Genomic DNA, 16,897 nt, shown 5'->3' on the forward strand with positions numbered 1-16,897 from the left:
TGACATCTGTTAAGACATCAGGGAGTAACTTCCATGATGGTGAGCTGGTGGATGGTACAAACCGTAGAGGGAAACAGAGATTGGAGTACATCCGACAAATAATGGAGGAATGAGTGAAGAGGTTTGCAAGGGAGAGGAATTCGTGGCGGGCCGCATCAAACCAGTCTGACGACTTATAACCCGCCTCATTCCCCCCCCGCCCCCCCCCCCCCCGCCCCCACACACACACACAAAAAAGCGGTAGTCACCCCAATTAAATCCAAATCCTGCTTATCTCCTTACAAAGAAAATTATGTTTAAATCTTAAATTTATGTGCCTATTCGATAGAGCTGTCCCAAATTAGTCTAGTTTTATCGATTTGTAATAACAGGGACAGTAAAACACGAACAATAATCAGTACTCCAGGAGCAAGTGTACAGTGTTTCTGCATGGTGTAGCAGCTGTGCGAGCCAGGACAGTGCTGTTGCTGTTGGAGTACTGATTATTCTTCGTGTTTTGCCGTCCCTGTTAACACATATCGATAAAACGACTATCGCAGTAGACTAATTTGAGACTGCACTGCCAAATGGACTCATAAAGTTGTGCTTTATAAATAATTATTTTGTTACTGTAAACAAGTTGACACTTTCCATCGACGCTGGTCATCGCATGAAGGACATGACGAGCAGTATTTGTTTGGGCTCACTTCAGCTACACGTTGCAAACACGAAATTGCGTATATCTGCAGAATCACCAGAGAAAATGAGCCTGACAGCTGTTAGGATTAACACACTATATACGAGGGTTGGAACTTAGATAGTGGCAACTATTTATTCACAACCGATACAAAAGAGTTACATATTTCCAGCTGTTACTGCCCTTCAAAGCAGTCACCAGCGTTGTGTAGAAGCCGTTGTCAGCGATGTGGAAGGCGTAGTATACCGTTAGCAGAGCCTGTTCTGTTGATGGTGCGAATGGAGCGGCCTACTGCCTGTCGAATCTCTGGAACAGTTCTGAAGCGATGCCCACGAAGTGGTTCCTTTATCTTTGGAATCAAATCAAAGTCACAAGAACTTAAGTCTGGGGAGTATGGTGGAAGGTACAGTACTTCCCAGTCCCGTCGACCGAACAGCTTGCGATGTATGCGCCAGCGCATTGCCGTGCAAAATGATGGATGAGTTGCACAGAAAGTCTCACCGCTTCTTTCGCAAAGCTGTTCGCAGGTGATGCCCCAAAAACGGACTGTAATACTGTGCATTGACGGTCTGACGTGGAGGAACGTAATGCGTTAGGATAACACCATCACAGTCGTACACGCTATGACGACCTGCCGGATGCATGTCTGCCACAGTTTGCCGACCTTCGTTGATGGCTTTTTTACCCAAATTTCCACTGTTCTGTACGGCAACGCCGATTCCCCGCACGCCTCTTGAAAACCTTGATGACACTGTAGTGCTGTACGACCTCTGGCACATTCAAACTTGACCCAACTCCGTTGTTCCTGTTTGGAAAACATAGTGACACCGTTAAGTTAGATTGCTCGTTCGCAAGTGACTGTGTTTCCCTCGATTGTGCGCACGCTGGTGACGTGGAACGGGGGAGTCTATTTGCTCCGAGGTAAGGTAGGTATGTCTACAGCGTGTGCTATCAGCGACTGTAGTAGATTCCATTGCATAGTGTCTCCACAGCAGTGTTGCCACTGTTTAAGTTCCAACCTACTTATATAGGTCAACAGTACGAAAATGCCTTTAAAAATCAATATAGCGCACGTAAGTGGATACGAAGTGCACTGCTATGTCCCCAGCTTCGCTTACGGCTTTAGTTTCCCCCATCCCTTCCACCTGCCTCATCCTCACCATTTACCGTGCCCTGTCTTCCATAAGCCCTGTATAAGGAACAGATGAAAATATTTTAATTTGTCTCATTTATCTTGGGCGGAAAAACATTGGTTCAAATGGCTCTGAGCTCATCTGTCCCCTAGAACATAGAACTACTTAAACATAACTAACCTAAGGACATCGCACACATCCATGCCCGAGGCAGGATTCGAACCTGCGACCGTAGCGGTCGCGTGGTTCCAGATCGTAGCGCCTAGAACCGCTCGGTCACACCGGCTGGCTCTTGGGAGGACATGAAGTGTAATTCATTCACATAATTTGTACCATATGACAATGTTCAGGGTGCACAACTTGAATTTTTATGTATTGTGCTGAAGCTGTTAGTGAATTAATTATCAGAAGGTGGCAGAACATAGCTCAAACCAGCAATTTGAATGCTGTAGTAAACATATGGACATGTTAAGTCATTAAGTTAATAGATTTTGTCCTGTTGGTTTTAGGATAACTCAGATAGTATTGATGAACTGTGTAAAATTAAAGCATCAGATTTAGACCAGTGCAAGTATTACTCAGGCATTACTGAACTTAGTTTAGTGATGGTTATTCGTGTGAAGTGTTAAATGTAATGTGTGGCATTAGTAGCATCTCTTTAACTTCCACTAAACAAAAGCAGTTAATGTGCAGTTACAGTTACCTGAAATTAATATTGAGAATGCGCTGTCCAAACAACATATGACCACAAATTCAAAAGATTAATGGATGGTTTCAAGTTTACCAGAAAAATACTGGTAATCTATTGTGTAATAGATTGTGAGCAAGTGTAATACAACACAATAATTATCAAAACCTTAAAGATTGACTAACTGACTACTTATGTCACATGAAACTCTTAATATAACAGGAAACTATTGCTTTGCTAGTTCACATGTTCCGGTGCTGGATACATCTAATTAGCTACACCAGTGAAGTGTAACACTCCTTAAAATAATGAACTTTGTTTATCACATATTAAGCAGCTCTACCTTGGAAATTGTACAAAGATAAATATTTGAGACAACTGTTTCCACCTGGTTATTATCTCTTGAAATCAAATTGGTAGACATGAGTAGTTAATGAGATATTTCTATTAAATCACTCAGGAAAGATCAACATCCACATTCAAATGTGATTTCAATAGGTTACAAATAATTACACGTCGAAATGAAAACAGCATAAGTCCTTTCCGGCACTCTGTCTTTCACTAACGATTTGTTGATATTTTACTTCGATTTAAATAACAAATATCATTCGTTTTCATAACAGAAGTATATACTGACCAAGATTTTCAGTTCATATAAGTTTCCGAAAGTTGCACAACTGACAAGACAATCTCACGGCGATGTTATGCAAGTTGCTTTCATTGCCGACTTTAAAAATAGTTCTTTATATAGTAAGGATGACACGTTCAGTTGTATATATAAGTCTCAGTTTCATTGCAATTGAGTTAGCTGCTTCATTACGTCATATTAGGACTCTTTTGATATACCAAGTGAACATGTTGATACAGTATAAACACCATTATACATCTCATAAAAGTTATAAAAAATCGATGTATGCTGTACAAACCCGCTTTCCTGTTTAAGATATCAACGGTGCCAGCACATCACCTATACTGCTGGTAGGAAGTAGGGCTCTAAGTTCTCAGAATCAGAGATTCAGGTCCTGAGCATATATAAGACGACATTGCGTATTAATCTCTGACAGTGCCTGTGGGAAAGGATGGAGGCTTATGGACAGTGTTTTAATAAATGTAAAACAATTACAGGATGTATGTGTTTTCGTTACGTTGTGGAACTGCTAATGCGTGTCAACGGAGTGTCTTATTTCAGCGGAAGAAGACCAGTACCACAAAACTCATGTACCATAAAACTGAATTTTTTAAATTTCACTGTACAACCATTTTGGTTTTTAAATTTCTCTCCATCGCCATAAACGATTTTTAAATTTCCCGTCTTGATGAAGTCATCCGTTCGTCACTCTGGATTAGGCAGTCGAGAAGAACAGACATGTTGTCTGTCGTAGGATGTGTTTCCAATTTTTTATATAAGTTCCTGTTCGTCGCTCTGGATTAGGTAGTCGAAAAGAACAGACATGTTTTCTGGCGTAGGATGTGTTTCCAATTTTTTATTTAAGTTCCTGTTCGTCACTCTGGATTAGGCAGTCGAGAAGAACAGACATGTTGTCTATGGCAGGATGTGTTTGACAGTATTCGGTATTAAAAGATTCACTCCGGTAGTCGTGAGGCACAGACACGTGGCACAATAGTGTAAAGATACATTTTCGTAAACATTGTGTTTGATCATGTACTTCGCTATATCAGATGGTGTTGTATTAAGATCATGTAGTCTTCTCGTGTGGCTATATTAAAATGCGCGAGTGGTATCCCAAAGAAGTGATACACTATTTCAGAACAGAACCTCGCTAATAGTCAGTTTCAGCCTTAAGATACAGAACCTACGACCTGCGTGCTGTTTTCTGCGCTGGGTACATCAACTGGAAGACAGCAGGTTAGTGAACTATAACAGAACCTTCGTATGTCACACAGTGCAGTGGAAACAACTCGCCGCCTCTCGTGTACTGCATGCACAGAACAAATGTGCTCAGTGACACGTCATCTGCAGTAATGCAGAGGAGGTAAAGGAGGATGATCGTTATTAACACCAGCAATCAATTCATTCTTCCTTTCTTGCCGTAACCAGTATAGTAAATAAATATCATTTTAATCTAGACTGTTATTTTCACCAAACTGAGCAAATATTTGTGTCACATGATTGAAATGCTCTATGAACAACCACGGAAAAACAGGAGAAGTGAATCTTACTATAACGGCCAACACTGCAGACGTCGCCTGCGACATGCCTAGCTTAGAATTCGGGAACGCTGTGCCCTGTTCTACGATAATATATTTGGCCCTATAGCACGGACATCTGGCAGTGTCCCAGATTGGCTGGGGGCCCAAGCAGCAAGCCAAAGATGAAAACTCGCTTCCACGGTGCCATAAACAGACTATGCAAAGAGTTTGCACGAGTAATGGGACCTGATCACATTATACCTTTGTTGAATACTGCAATGACTCCGTCGCGATATTAAGAAAATCAGAAGCTTTCGTTGGATATGAAAGTGCAGTTTAGGACTCAACTACCAAAGTTTCATTTCGTATCTTCCTCCCCTTCCAGATGATGACCTTTTCTGCCACGAAGTGTATTCTCGTTGTATAAATTATAGAACTGGTTAAAGTGCTAGGAGAAAATATAAGTAATGGTGCACAGCCTATTATTACACATCGATTTTCTAATGGAATTATGAGCGCATTATTAACTGCATGTGTATTGAAGCTTTTTTTTATTATTAGTATTATTGTTAATGTACTTTTTGTGGTTGAACTTCGTGGCTGTAATCCTAGGGGCATTCAGCTGTATTTCATTAATATAATTCGACAACCCACTTGCCTGTTTTATTGAGCTTGACTCCACCAGTATTTATTTTGGGTACGTTGTCACAGCTGTATCTCTGTAAACAATAAAAATTGTGCGCATACTATAAGGAACGTTTCATTGGAATTAGTTTACAGTATCATCTCTTAATATATTTACTATTCGTCCTGAAACACGCTCTACACATTTTCAGTAACTAGTTGAATATAAACGTATTTCAAATAATAGTGTACGTGAGGAATAGTAATGTAGGTATCTGATCATTTCCTGGATATTCCTGGGATTTGAATAGTTTGCTTATGTATTTCTGATCTGTTTAAATATTTATTCCTACATCTAATTTTCTGTATTCCCTAAATTCAGTATCTTCCTAGTGTCACTGTTCACCAGCATCTCCAAAACTAGCATTAGTTACAGTTAATGGAAGAAGTACAATGAACTGCTACAGGGTGGATCAAGGAAACGCATGTTTTCCACTGTTGAATGTCTGGGACACGTTTTAATCACAATAATAAAAACGATAATTAAGTGATAGATTTTTTAATACAGTTTTGAAATATGTTGTTGTTGTGGTCTTCAGTCCTGAGAATGGTTTGATGCAGCTCTCCATGCTACTCTATCCTGTGCAAGCTTCTTCTTCTCCCAGTACCTACTGCAACCTTCTGAATCTGCTTAGTGTATTCATCTCTTGGTCTCCCTCTACGATTTTTACCCTCCACGGTGCCCTCCAATGCTTAATTTGTGATCCCTCGATGCCTCAAAACATGTCCTATCAACCGATCCCTTCTTCTAGTCAAGTTGTGCCACAAACTCCTCTTCTCACCAATCCTACTCAATACCTCCTCATTAGTTACGTGATCTACCCACCTTATCTTCAGCATTCCTCTGTAGCACCACATTTCGAAAGCTTCTATTCTCTTCTTGTCCAAAGTAGTTATCGTCCATGTTTCACTTCCATACATGGCTACACTCCACACAAATACTTTCAGAAACGACTTCCTGACACTTAAATCGATACTCGATGTTAACAAGTTTTTCTTCTTGAGAAACGCTTTCCTTGCCATTGCCAGTCTACATTTTATATCCTCTCTGCTTCGACCTTCATCGGTCATTTTACTCCCTAAATAGCAAAACTCCTTTACTACTCTAAGTGTCTCATTTCCTAATCTAATTCCCTCAGCATCACCCGACTTAATTTGACTACATTCCATTATTCTCGTTTTGCTTTTGTTGATGTTCATGTTTTGTTGATGTTGATGTTTGAAATATACATACTTTAATTAGGTTCGAAAAATAATGTCTTGAAGACGACGTCCTACTTGCTGGATACAAATTTGGATCCTCTACCGAAAGTTACACATGGCTCTCTCCAACATTTCATTCGGCACGGCTTCAATTTTCTGACGAATGGAATTCTTCATGTCATCGATTGTGCGAGGCTTCATAATGATCGATTTTAAATATCCCCACAAAAATAAGTCGCATATCGACAAATCGGGTAAGCGAGAGTGCCAGTAAACAGCACCATATCTCGAAAAACATGTCCTGGGAACATTTGTCGAACCACTTCCATGGATGCTCTCGCCGTGTGAGCTGTGACACGGTCCTGCTGAAACCATATTTCTCTCATGTTCACTCCACGCCTTTCAAGTTCTGGCCGAAGAGAGTTGCTTAACACTTTAGCGTAGCGCGCTGATGGCTCAGTAACTGCAGCTCCTCCGTCTTAAAACAAATAGCGTGCAGCAATCCCCATCATTGAAACGTAGCACCACACTGTTACTTTTAAACTGTGGAGAGGTCTTTGGTGTAATTCATGTGGGTTCTCCGGCGCCCAATACCGACCATTTTGAACACTGACGTAACCGTGTACATGAAAAAGCGCTGTAGCATCTGCACCTTCCGTAAAAATTTCGTCCATTACGCTACAAAACTCCCTGCGCTGCACAAAATCCCCTTCTCTCCTTCACTAAGCTGCTGGACGATCATTATCTTGTACGGGTGAAACTTAAGATCATCATGTAAGTTGTGGTGAAGCGAACGACGTGACACACCCTGTGATACAGCCTGTAGTCTAGACGATCGTTACGGATTAGCAAGAACTGCCGTTCTCACTCGGTCTACATTTTCCGGAGTAAGAACTGAACGGGGAAGACCAGGTGGTCTCTTTTTCATCACAGATCGAGTGCTTCTAAACGCTGACACCCATCGGAGTACAGTATTTCGATCAGGCACTGCACGTCGACGTCCAGTTGTAAAATTTTGACGGGAAAGACGTTGCACTGTGACTACGGAATCCTTTTTTCTAAAGTACTGCTCGACAACGAACACACGATGTTCCACTCTCCAACGCTCCATAGCGACTGGAACTGCATTGTATGGGCAGTCTGCCGACATTCTTTTAAGGCCAATACCCCCTGTCCTCGCCGCGTACTAGTGGTTCGAAAAACACGCGTTTCCTCTGCTCTACCCTGTATGAACTTTTGTTTATATCTGACACAAGTACTTCTTATGGTACACTCATAAACGGCTTCAGGCCACAATATCTATCTTCACTTGCCACTCTTGACCCATAGCATTTGAAGATAACGACTGTAGTACGAAACTAGTTATTACAGTACTGGGTGCCCCGCTTGTAAGAGGCCCTGGGAAAGGTATTTGAAAAATATTAATACAAGAGGACATGAGACCAAATTTGTATATGATATACTTTTAAGGCTGAGAAATCAAAGTACATAAAATTAGCTGATGGAAGTGACCTCCCCCAAAACCGTATACACAGTTGGGTACGACGCTGCATATTCCTAAGCGTTGCAGCCAGAGTATTGTATGCCACGACAAAAGTTATCGCGTAACTCGCCGACGTGGCAGTATTGTAAATCTGCGAAATGTGGCAACAGTGAAGTTCCACTTGCATTGTGTGAGTCTCCACTCATGTATCTTTACGTTACACACATTGAAAATGCATGACTGTGAGAATTTGATATTGTGGCAAATGGGATTTCAAGAAGTCATTTTCGGTAAAAAGGTGAAAATCAAACCATTTTCTTCTAATGTCTCACCCCCGACAGCGATTGTTAATAAAATAAAAAGGAACGTGCAGTACGCCTCGAAATTCCATTCATATTATACCTGCCTGTATACTATGTAATCAAAAGTATCCGGACACATCTAAAAAGATGCGTTTTCCACATTAGGTGCATTGTGCTGCCACCTACTGCCACGTACTCCATATCAGCGACCTCAGTAGCCATTAAACATCGTGAGAGAGCAGAATCGGGCGCTCCGCGGAACTCACGGACTTCGAACGTGGTCAGGTGATTTGGTCTCACTTGTGTGATACGTCTGTATGCGAGATTTCCCTAGGTCCACTGTTTCCGATGTGATAGCCAAGTGGAGAACTGAAGGGACATGTACAGCAGAAAAGCGTACAGGCCGACCTCGTCTGCCGGCCTTTCTGGCGCTTCAGTCCGGAACTGCGCAACCGCGAATCCTGCCTACGGCATGGATGTGTGTGATGTCCTTAGGTTAGTTAGATTTAGGTAGTTCTATGTTCTACGGGACTGATGACCTCAGATGTTAAGTCCCAAAGGACTCAGAGCCATTTGAACCATTTTTGACCCAACCTCGTCTGTTGGCTGACAGAGACCGCCGGCAGTTGAAGAGGGTCGTAATGTGTAATAGGCAGACATCTACCCAGACCATCGCACAGGAATTACAAACTGCATCAGGATTCACTGCGAGTACTATGAAACTTAGGAGGGAGTTGAGAAAACTTCGCCGGCATCTCTGGCCGAGCGGGTCTAGGCGCTTCAGTCAGGAACCGCGCTGCTGCTGCGGTCGCAGGTTCGAATCCTGCCTCGGGCATGGATGTGTGTTATGTCCTTAGGTTGGTTAGGATTCAGTAGTTTTAAGTCTAGGGGACTGATGACCTCAGATGTTAAGTCGCATAGTTCTCAGAGCCATTTAAACCTTTTTTTTTTTTTGGACGACTGAACAGTTTAAAAACGTTGTGTAGAGTGACGAATCACAGTACAAAATGTGACGATCCAACGGCACGGTGTGCGTATGGCCAATGCCCGGTGAACGTCATCTACCAGTGTGTGTAGTGCATATTTCCACACGATCGAGCACCTGTTCATAATGCAAGGCCTGTGGCGGAGTGGTTACATGACAATAATATCCCTTTAATAGACTGGCCTCCACAGAGTCCTGACCTGAATCCTATAAAACACTTTTGAAATGTTTTGGAGCGTCGAATTCGTGCCAGGCTTCACCGGCCGATATCGATACCACTCCTTAGTGCAGCACTCCGTGAAGAATGGGATGCCATTCCTCAAAACACTTTCCAGCACCAGATTGAACGTATGCCTGCGAGAGTGGAAGCTGTCATCAAGGCTAAGGGTGCGCCAACACCATACTCAATTTAAGCATTACCGATGGAGGTCGCCACGAACTTTTAAGCAGCTGCAATAAGGAATGGCTGTGTGAGCTGTGCAGCTGCCTCGAGTAGAATGAACATGCTGTTGCCTCACGAGGGGAAACGTACTGATAAAAGTAAAAATAATAGCAGTACTATACGTAACTACCAGTACTCTTAAAGATGTGTACTTTGCGGCTGCCTCGAGTCGAATAAGCATGCTGTTGCCTCACGAGAGAGAACGGATGCAGCTACTGATAAGTGACGTAGCGTGACGTAAAACGCGTCAGCGGAAGTCCATATCGCATCCGGTTGGAGCTTTTTCCAGCGGGTCGCGCTCTGTTAGAACTAGAGCGCGATCCTCCGAGCCCTTGCTACAGCCAGGCGAAGCTCGTTCAAGGTCACCCGCCTTGCGCAAAATGATGCGTATAGCTGAAGACAGCCATGCATGAAGTCATTTTCACATATTTTGTCTTCTGTAATCAGTTGGATGCACGGGTTCTCATTGCGGAAAAAAAATCACTCTTAGAGGAGCAGATTACTATCGTTTCAGAAATATTAAATTGTTTACATATGCGTCTTTTTCCTTTATTTCTGGATCTTAAGATTAAAATTTTGCGCTCCTAAGGTACATATTGCCTTCTAAAGAATTCTCACTAAACGTAACTCATATCCATGTACACTTCCGAGCCAAAATACTACTATCACCTGCTTAATAGCATGTTGGTCCATCTTTGGAACGCAATACAGTTCTGCATGGCATGGATTCGACAAGCCTTTGGCAGTTTTCTGGAGGAATGTGGAATCAGATTTTTATGCATATGCCATGAGGTACTCGTGAATTACGGGCCAGTACTCAGATGGCGTAGATAGACAACCCAATAGCGTTCCAGAAGTGTCCCGTCAGGGTCTAATGGGACGACGGTGACCAAGACATCAGTATTATGCTTCTCAAACCACAATCTCACGATTCTGACAGCTATTCTGCTGCAAGATATCATCACTGTCGGCTCCGCAATAGTGTTCACGTAGTGCGCAGCTGTCATTTTTCGTTCGATAACTACCACAGATCCCATGGATATCAGCGTGAATGTATAACACTACTGTGCGCCACTGCTATACCATAACCTTAAAGTTGGAGGCATGTCGTGAAACAAAACTATTTTGTTAAAGCAATTATGGTATAACGCAACAGAGCAGTTGACCGTGTTGTACCTAACGGAGGTGGCTTATCGGAAGTGAAAGTCAGAATTACGTAAATGTTCAAACAGTAACAAACTATAATTTACTTATCCACACTGTTCAAAGAATTAAAAAAAACGGTCGCCAGCCTAATTAGGCATGAGAATAATTTACATTCTTGTTTAAGAAAGTAGGTGTGAGTAACTTTAACGGACAAACACAACCTATGAAACTTCCTGGCAGATTAAAACCGTGTGCCCGACCGAGACTCGAACTCGGGACCTTTGCCTTTCGCGGGCAAGTGATCTACCAAGTTTGGGAGGTAGGAGACGAGATACTGGCAGAAGTAAAGCTGTGAGCACCGGGCATGAGTCGTGCTTCTGTAGCTCAGTTGGTAGAGCACTTGCCCGTGAAAGGCAAAGGTCCCGAGTTCGAGTCTCGGTCGGGCACACAGTTTTAATCTGCCAGGAAGTTTCATATCAGCGCACACTCCGCTGCAAAGTGAAAATCTCATTCTGGAAACACAACCTATATTTTGCCACACGCGAGTGCAATGAAATCTGACACCTGCATATGTTAACGTTAAGTATGGAGTTGACAGCTAGGGCAGAACAAACTGTTTGCATAAATATAACAGATAACCATACACACTACTATCTTCAGGGTTTAGTCAAACTGAGTGGTTTCAATAATATATTACAGTGCACTTTCGAATCAAAAATTGGACATAGGTTCAATATTACTTTTGAAACATATTCCTATCTGACATGAAATATAGATATTGTGTATAGCAAAATTAGTTATTGTGCATAGATTAAGTCTCTCACTACTAAACACCTTTTTATTTAGAATGAAAATTGAATGGAATTCACTAACAGACTACTTCTCACTGTTTTTTGAATAAAAAAGTTACTGTTTTCATAGATAGTTGTGTTTCTATTAATCGTTATGTAGCATGAGCACAATAGACCAACTATGAAACCTGATACAACATTAATATCCACTTGTAATACACAAGAGGAACCCAATATTGTACAGAATTTCACTTGAATAGCAACAGTAATTGAAATTTGCTATAATTAAGTAACTTTTTGCATTTGAACTACTTTCAGTGGTGGGGGGCCCTTAATCTTGACCATAGTAGCAGAGCATACTAAACACACTTTCAATACACTAAAGAAACAAGCCCTTAACAAGTATAAACATGTAACCTTCAACAGTATTAGTTCTCAACTCTTACTGCAGTAGAACACAACTCGACATATCTGTAAGTAACTGACTCACCTTTTTGCGATTTACAATAGGCAGCAGTGTGATCATTTACTAAGCAAACCCTTACAAGCCACAGTTATAAGAACTTTTAATTTTGAAGGTGGCAACAACATATTAATAAGCAGTTTTAATAGAAAAATTATTTTCAGCAAGCATCATGTACTTTAGCTCACTCTCTTGCCACATTAACACTAATTTTTACTATGTTCAAGAGGCATTAATTAGTTAAAACACTACGCTTTAATGTTCTTTCAATGAGGACACTCGGCAATCATTTTAGCGTGGGAAGAATCTTAAGTGGAAATGTGACAGAGGGATAAAAAATCAATTAGGTATAAGAGTTCGAGTATAAGTTACCCTGTATTTGCGTACCCGAAAATATCCAATGAGCTGAACCTTCACTTTACATATTTACAATTCTTGGTTCCTTTCTAGTGACTGCGCAAGGTGGTGGCGAATGCATGTTGGTAAGTGGATTCGCAGGTAGAATTGCTGGACTCTTGTCATTTCTTGGTGGCGATGATAGATGCCAATTTCAGAATAGTTCCAGCTCTTTATCCATCCATCTATCCGAGGCATTGGAAAGCGGCACGGAAATGCCTCTCTCGGAACCAGCACAATATACAACTTTTGCATGGGCAGTTCACAGTTTGGTAGCTCGTCCCCGACTGACTCTTGATTTCATCTTTTCCACCTAGGCAAACCACAATTTGCGCGCGCTACACAGTTTCGTTCCCGAGGGGGACCACAACACCTTTTACATATGTCATAACTAAAAACCCTAAGTGAAGGTCAGCAGTTTACATAACAGTAACCAAACATATTAATTAAATCAGAACATTTGCACATATTGACATTTCTACAAAAAATTATTTACATAAAATCCAAAATATATATACAATAAACTTTGACTCCCTCCAAATGAGACAAAGAATTTAAATGATAGATACAATACATTGCATAGAAAAAACCATGACCTCAAAGTTTTTACAGAGGAAAGAGCGAAAACTTTTGTGCTATTAATGCACTCAAACAATATTTACAATATCTTAATGATAGTAGGTACAACAGACAAAACAGAAATATTTATGGAGCTCTGGTGTTACAAATGTTCTGAATAACATAAAACCGCATCGACCAGCCTGGGTCTGTGCGTGGTGCATGTTGCAGCCGTTCGCCTGCATGACGGTACAACCAAACACTGTCATCTTCTCGGTGTGACGAGAAACGTGACGTGTCCAAAGACACGTTTCCACTGATCGACAGTCGAGTATCTGTTTCTCGTGGCCATTGCCATTGTGACTGCATGAGCACTGCTCTCTGTAATCAGATATGCTACAGACCACTGCCTACCCCGCTTTACGGGAAAAGCAAGCATCCGATGATCACGTTATGTGATGATGTGTAGACGTCAAACATGGTGTCGCCTGCTTGTGGTTTCACTGCCCTTCGATACGTCAATGGTCACGGCCGTAGCAAAAAGACAGCCGATGAACTTCGCCGTTTCCGAGATGCTCGTTCTAAGGAGTCTGACCGTAACAGACTGCCCTCAACGCCACCAGAAGGCATTCAATTTCGCTTTGGGAAATGGCTGTAATGTTTTGGCTCGCATACAAGAGATTCACTACATCGCTGTTCTTCCCGATAGCTGAGTGGTCGGCGTTACGGTTTGCCGTTCTACGGGCCCGGTTTCGATTCCCGGCTTGGTGGGGGATTTTCTCCGCTCAGGGACTGGGTGTTCTGTTGTCTTCGTCATCATTTCATCCCAATCCGACGTGCAGGTCGCCCAATGTGGCGTCGAATTTAATTAGACCAGCACCAAGTCGGCCGTACCTGCCTCGTAAGGGACCTCCCGGCCAATCACGCCAAACGGTTTCAATTCCATTACATCGCTTACAAAGCTATAAGAGCTATCAAAAAGCGTCTGTACGTTACATCACATACCAGATTACACTGAAGCTCCAAAGAAAATGGTATAGACATGCGTATTGAAATATAGAGGTGTGTAAACAGGCAGAATATGGTGTTGTGGTCGGCAAAGCCTATATAAGGCAACAAGAATCTGGCGCAGTTGTTACATAGGTTACTGATGCTACAACGGCAGGTTATCAATAGAAAGGTGAGTTTCAACGAGGTGTTAGAGTCAGCGCACGGGCGATGGAACATTGCATCTCCGAGGTAGCGATGAAGTTGGGATTTTCCCGTACTACCATTTCATGAGTGTATCGTGAATATCAGGACTTTGGTAAAGCATCAAATCCCCAACATCGCTGGGGCCGGAAAGAGATGCTGTAAAAAAATGCTTCAAATGGCTCTGAGTACTATGGGATTTAACATCTATGTTTATCAGTCCCCTAGAACTTAGAACTACTTAAACCTAACTAACCTAAGGACATCACACAACACCCAGTCATCACGAGGCAGAGAAAATCCCTGAGCCCGCCGGGAATCGAACCCGGGAACCCGGGCGTGGGAAGCGAGAACGCTACCGCACGAGCTGCGGACAGATCATGTAAAAACGGGATCAATGAATGATTACTGAAGAGAATCATTGAACGTGACATAAGTGCAAACCTTCTACAAACTGCTGCAGATTTCAATGATAGGCCATCAACAAATGTCAGCGTGCGAACCATTCAACGAAACATCATCGATAAGGGCTTTCGGAGTCGAATCACATTCTTGTACCCTTCATGACTGCAAGACACTAAGGTTTACGACACGCCTGGGCCCGTCAACACCGACATTGGGCTGTTGAGGATTGGAAACATGTTGCCTGGTCGGACGAATCTCGTTTCAAATTGTATCGAGCAGATGGACGTGTACGGGAATGGAGACAACCTGACGAGTCCATGGACCCTGCATATCATCAGGGGCTGTTCAAGCTAGTGGAGGTACTTAATGATGTGGGACGTGCGCAGTTGAAGTGATATGGGGCCTCTGATACCTCTAGATACGACTCTGACAGGTGACACATACATAAGCATCCTTTCTAATCACCTGTATCTATCCATTTCCATTGTCCATTCTGACGGACTTGGGCAAGGCCAACAGGACAATGCGACACATCACTTGTCCACAATTGCTACAGGTGACTCCAAGAACACTCTTCTGAGTTTAAACACTTCCGCCGGCTACCAGACTCCCCAGACATGAACATTATTGGGCATTTGTGGGATGCCTTGCACTGCGCTGTTCAGAAGAGATCTCAACTCCCTCGTACTCTTACGGATTTATGGACAACACTCCAGCACTACTTCAGACATTAGTCGAGTCCATGCCACATCATGCTGTGGCACTTCTGTGTGCTCGCGGAGGCCCTACAAGATATAAGGCAAGTGTACCAGTTTCTTTGGCTCTTCAGTGTATAAGGGCTATCAAATAGTTTCACTTCAAAGGCCGTACAGTCCAGAATCGATATGCCATCAGGCAAAACCACCGCGAGCATTGAGGCGATTATCGCACCATAGCACCCGGCAGAAGATACCCGTTTGGTAGGATACCGTGTCCTGGTGCAGGAAAAAGTCCATTACTGCCTGCTGCACAGCGTCGTCCGACAGTAATCGTCGACCTTCCAAGGCCTTTTTTAAGAGACCAAGCGCGCGATCTGGACTGTGTGTGTGTGTGTGTGTGTGTGTGTGTGTGTGTGTGTGTGTGAATTCCTAAGGGACCAAACTGCTGAGGTCATCCCTAGACTTACACACTACTTAAACTAACTTAGGCTAACGACAACACACACACCAATTCCCGAGGGAGAATTCGAACGTCGGCGGGAGGAGCCGCGCAATCCGTGACAGGGCGTCTCAAACCGTGCGTCCACTCCTCGTGGCTGATCGGGACTGTAGGTCAGGTGCTTGTGGTGTGGCTTCCACTTGACGTAACTTCTCGCTTACGACATTTTCGATATATGAACGTGTGTCTTCTAGAAGCAGCATCACAACTTGCTGCAGTTATCTGTGACGGGTCGCCTTAACTGCACGCCGTATGTCTCCAGTGTTGCGCAATACTGTTACGATTGATGGAGACACTGGGTTCATTGCAAGCCATAAGCAATGGGCCAAGTAATCAAAGAACAGAGTAAACAACACTTCTCCCGCAGATGGCTGACTCCTGATGTTTTTCGTGCGAGGGGACGACGGACGACACCAGTGCATCGTTGTCACTATCGACTCCAGTTCCCATCAGTGGCATCAGCATTCGTAGCCTGCAACAGTACGCTCAAGGAACGCGTTGCCTTGAACACTGAAATGCACCTTGTGCATCAGGCAAATAGACCACCGGCATGCTTTTCGTTCGGCATTCAATGTCTGCGGTATCGATTGGCAGCAGACCTCACAGGAGCCTAACTACTGCTGGATAATTTGTTGTTCGCTTCCATAGCTGACGTTGAGATCCTATGCCAGTTCACGTTGGATATGCGCTGGTCCAACCGAGTCGCACCATCAACCGCCCGCTTATTGTTGTCTGTAATGGATGGGGCCGGCATCCCAGAGCGACCAGCGTCGTGTGTCTAATTGCGACAAGCGCAAAACTTGGCACACCATTCCACAACGGTGATTTTCGATGGACGTGTTCCCACATACATATTTTTCATTCTGCAATGGATGTCTGCTGATTTCATTCATCCAAGAAATGAGAAGCAACAAAAAGTTATTTCTGTTAGGACGCATTTGCTAATAATATCGCCAAAGATCAGGTTTCCATATTTAGCACATGGACATTGGAAAGATACGGA

Source organism: Schistocerca americana, chromosome 3 (genome assembly GCF_021461395.2).
Source record: "Schistocerca americana isolate TAMUIC-IGC-003095 chromosome 3, iqSchAmer2.1, whole genome shotgun sequence".
Lineage (NCBI taxonomy): Eukaryota > Metazoa > Arthropoda > Insecta > Orthoptera > Acrididae > Schistocerca > Schistocerca americana.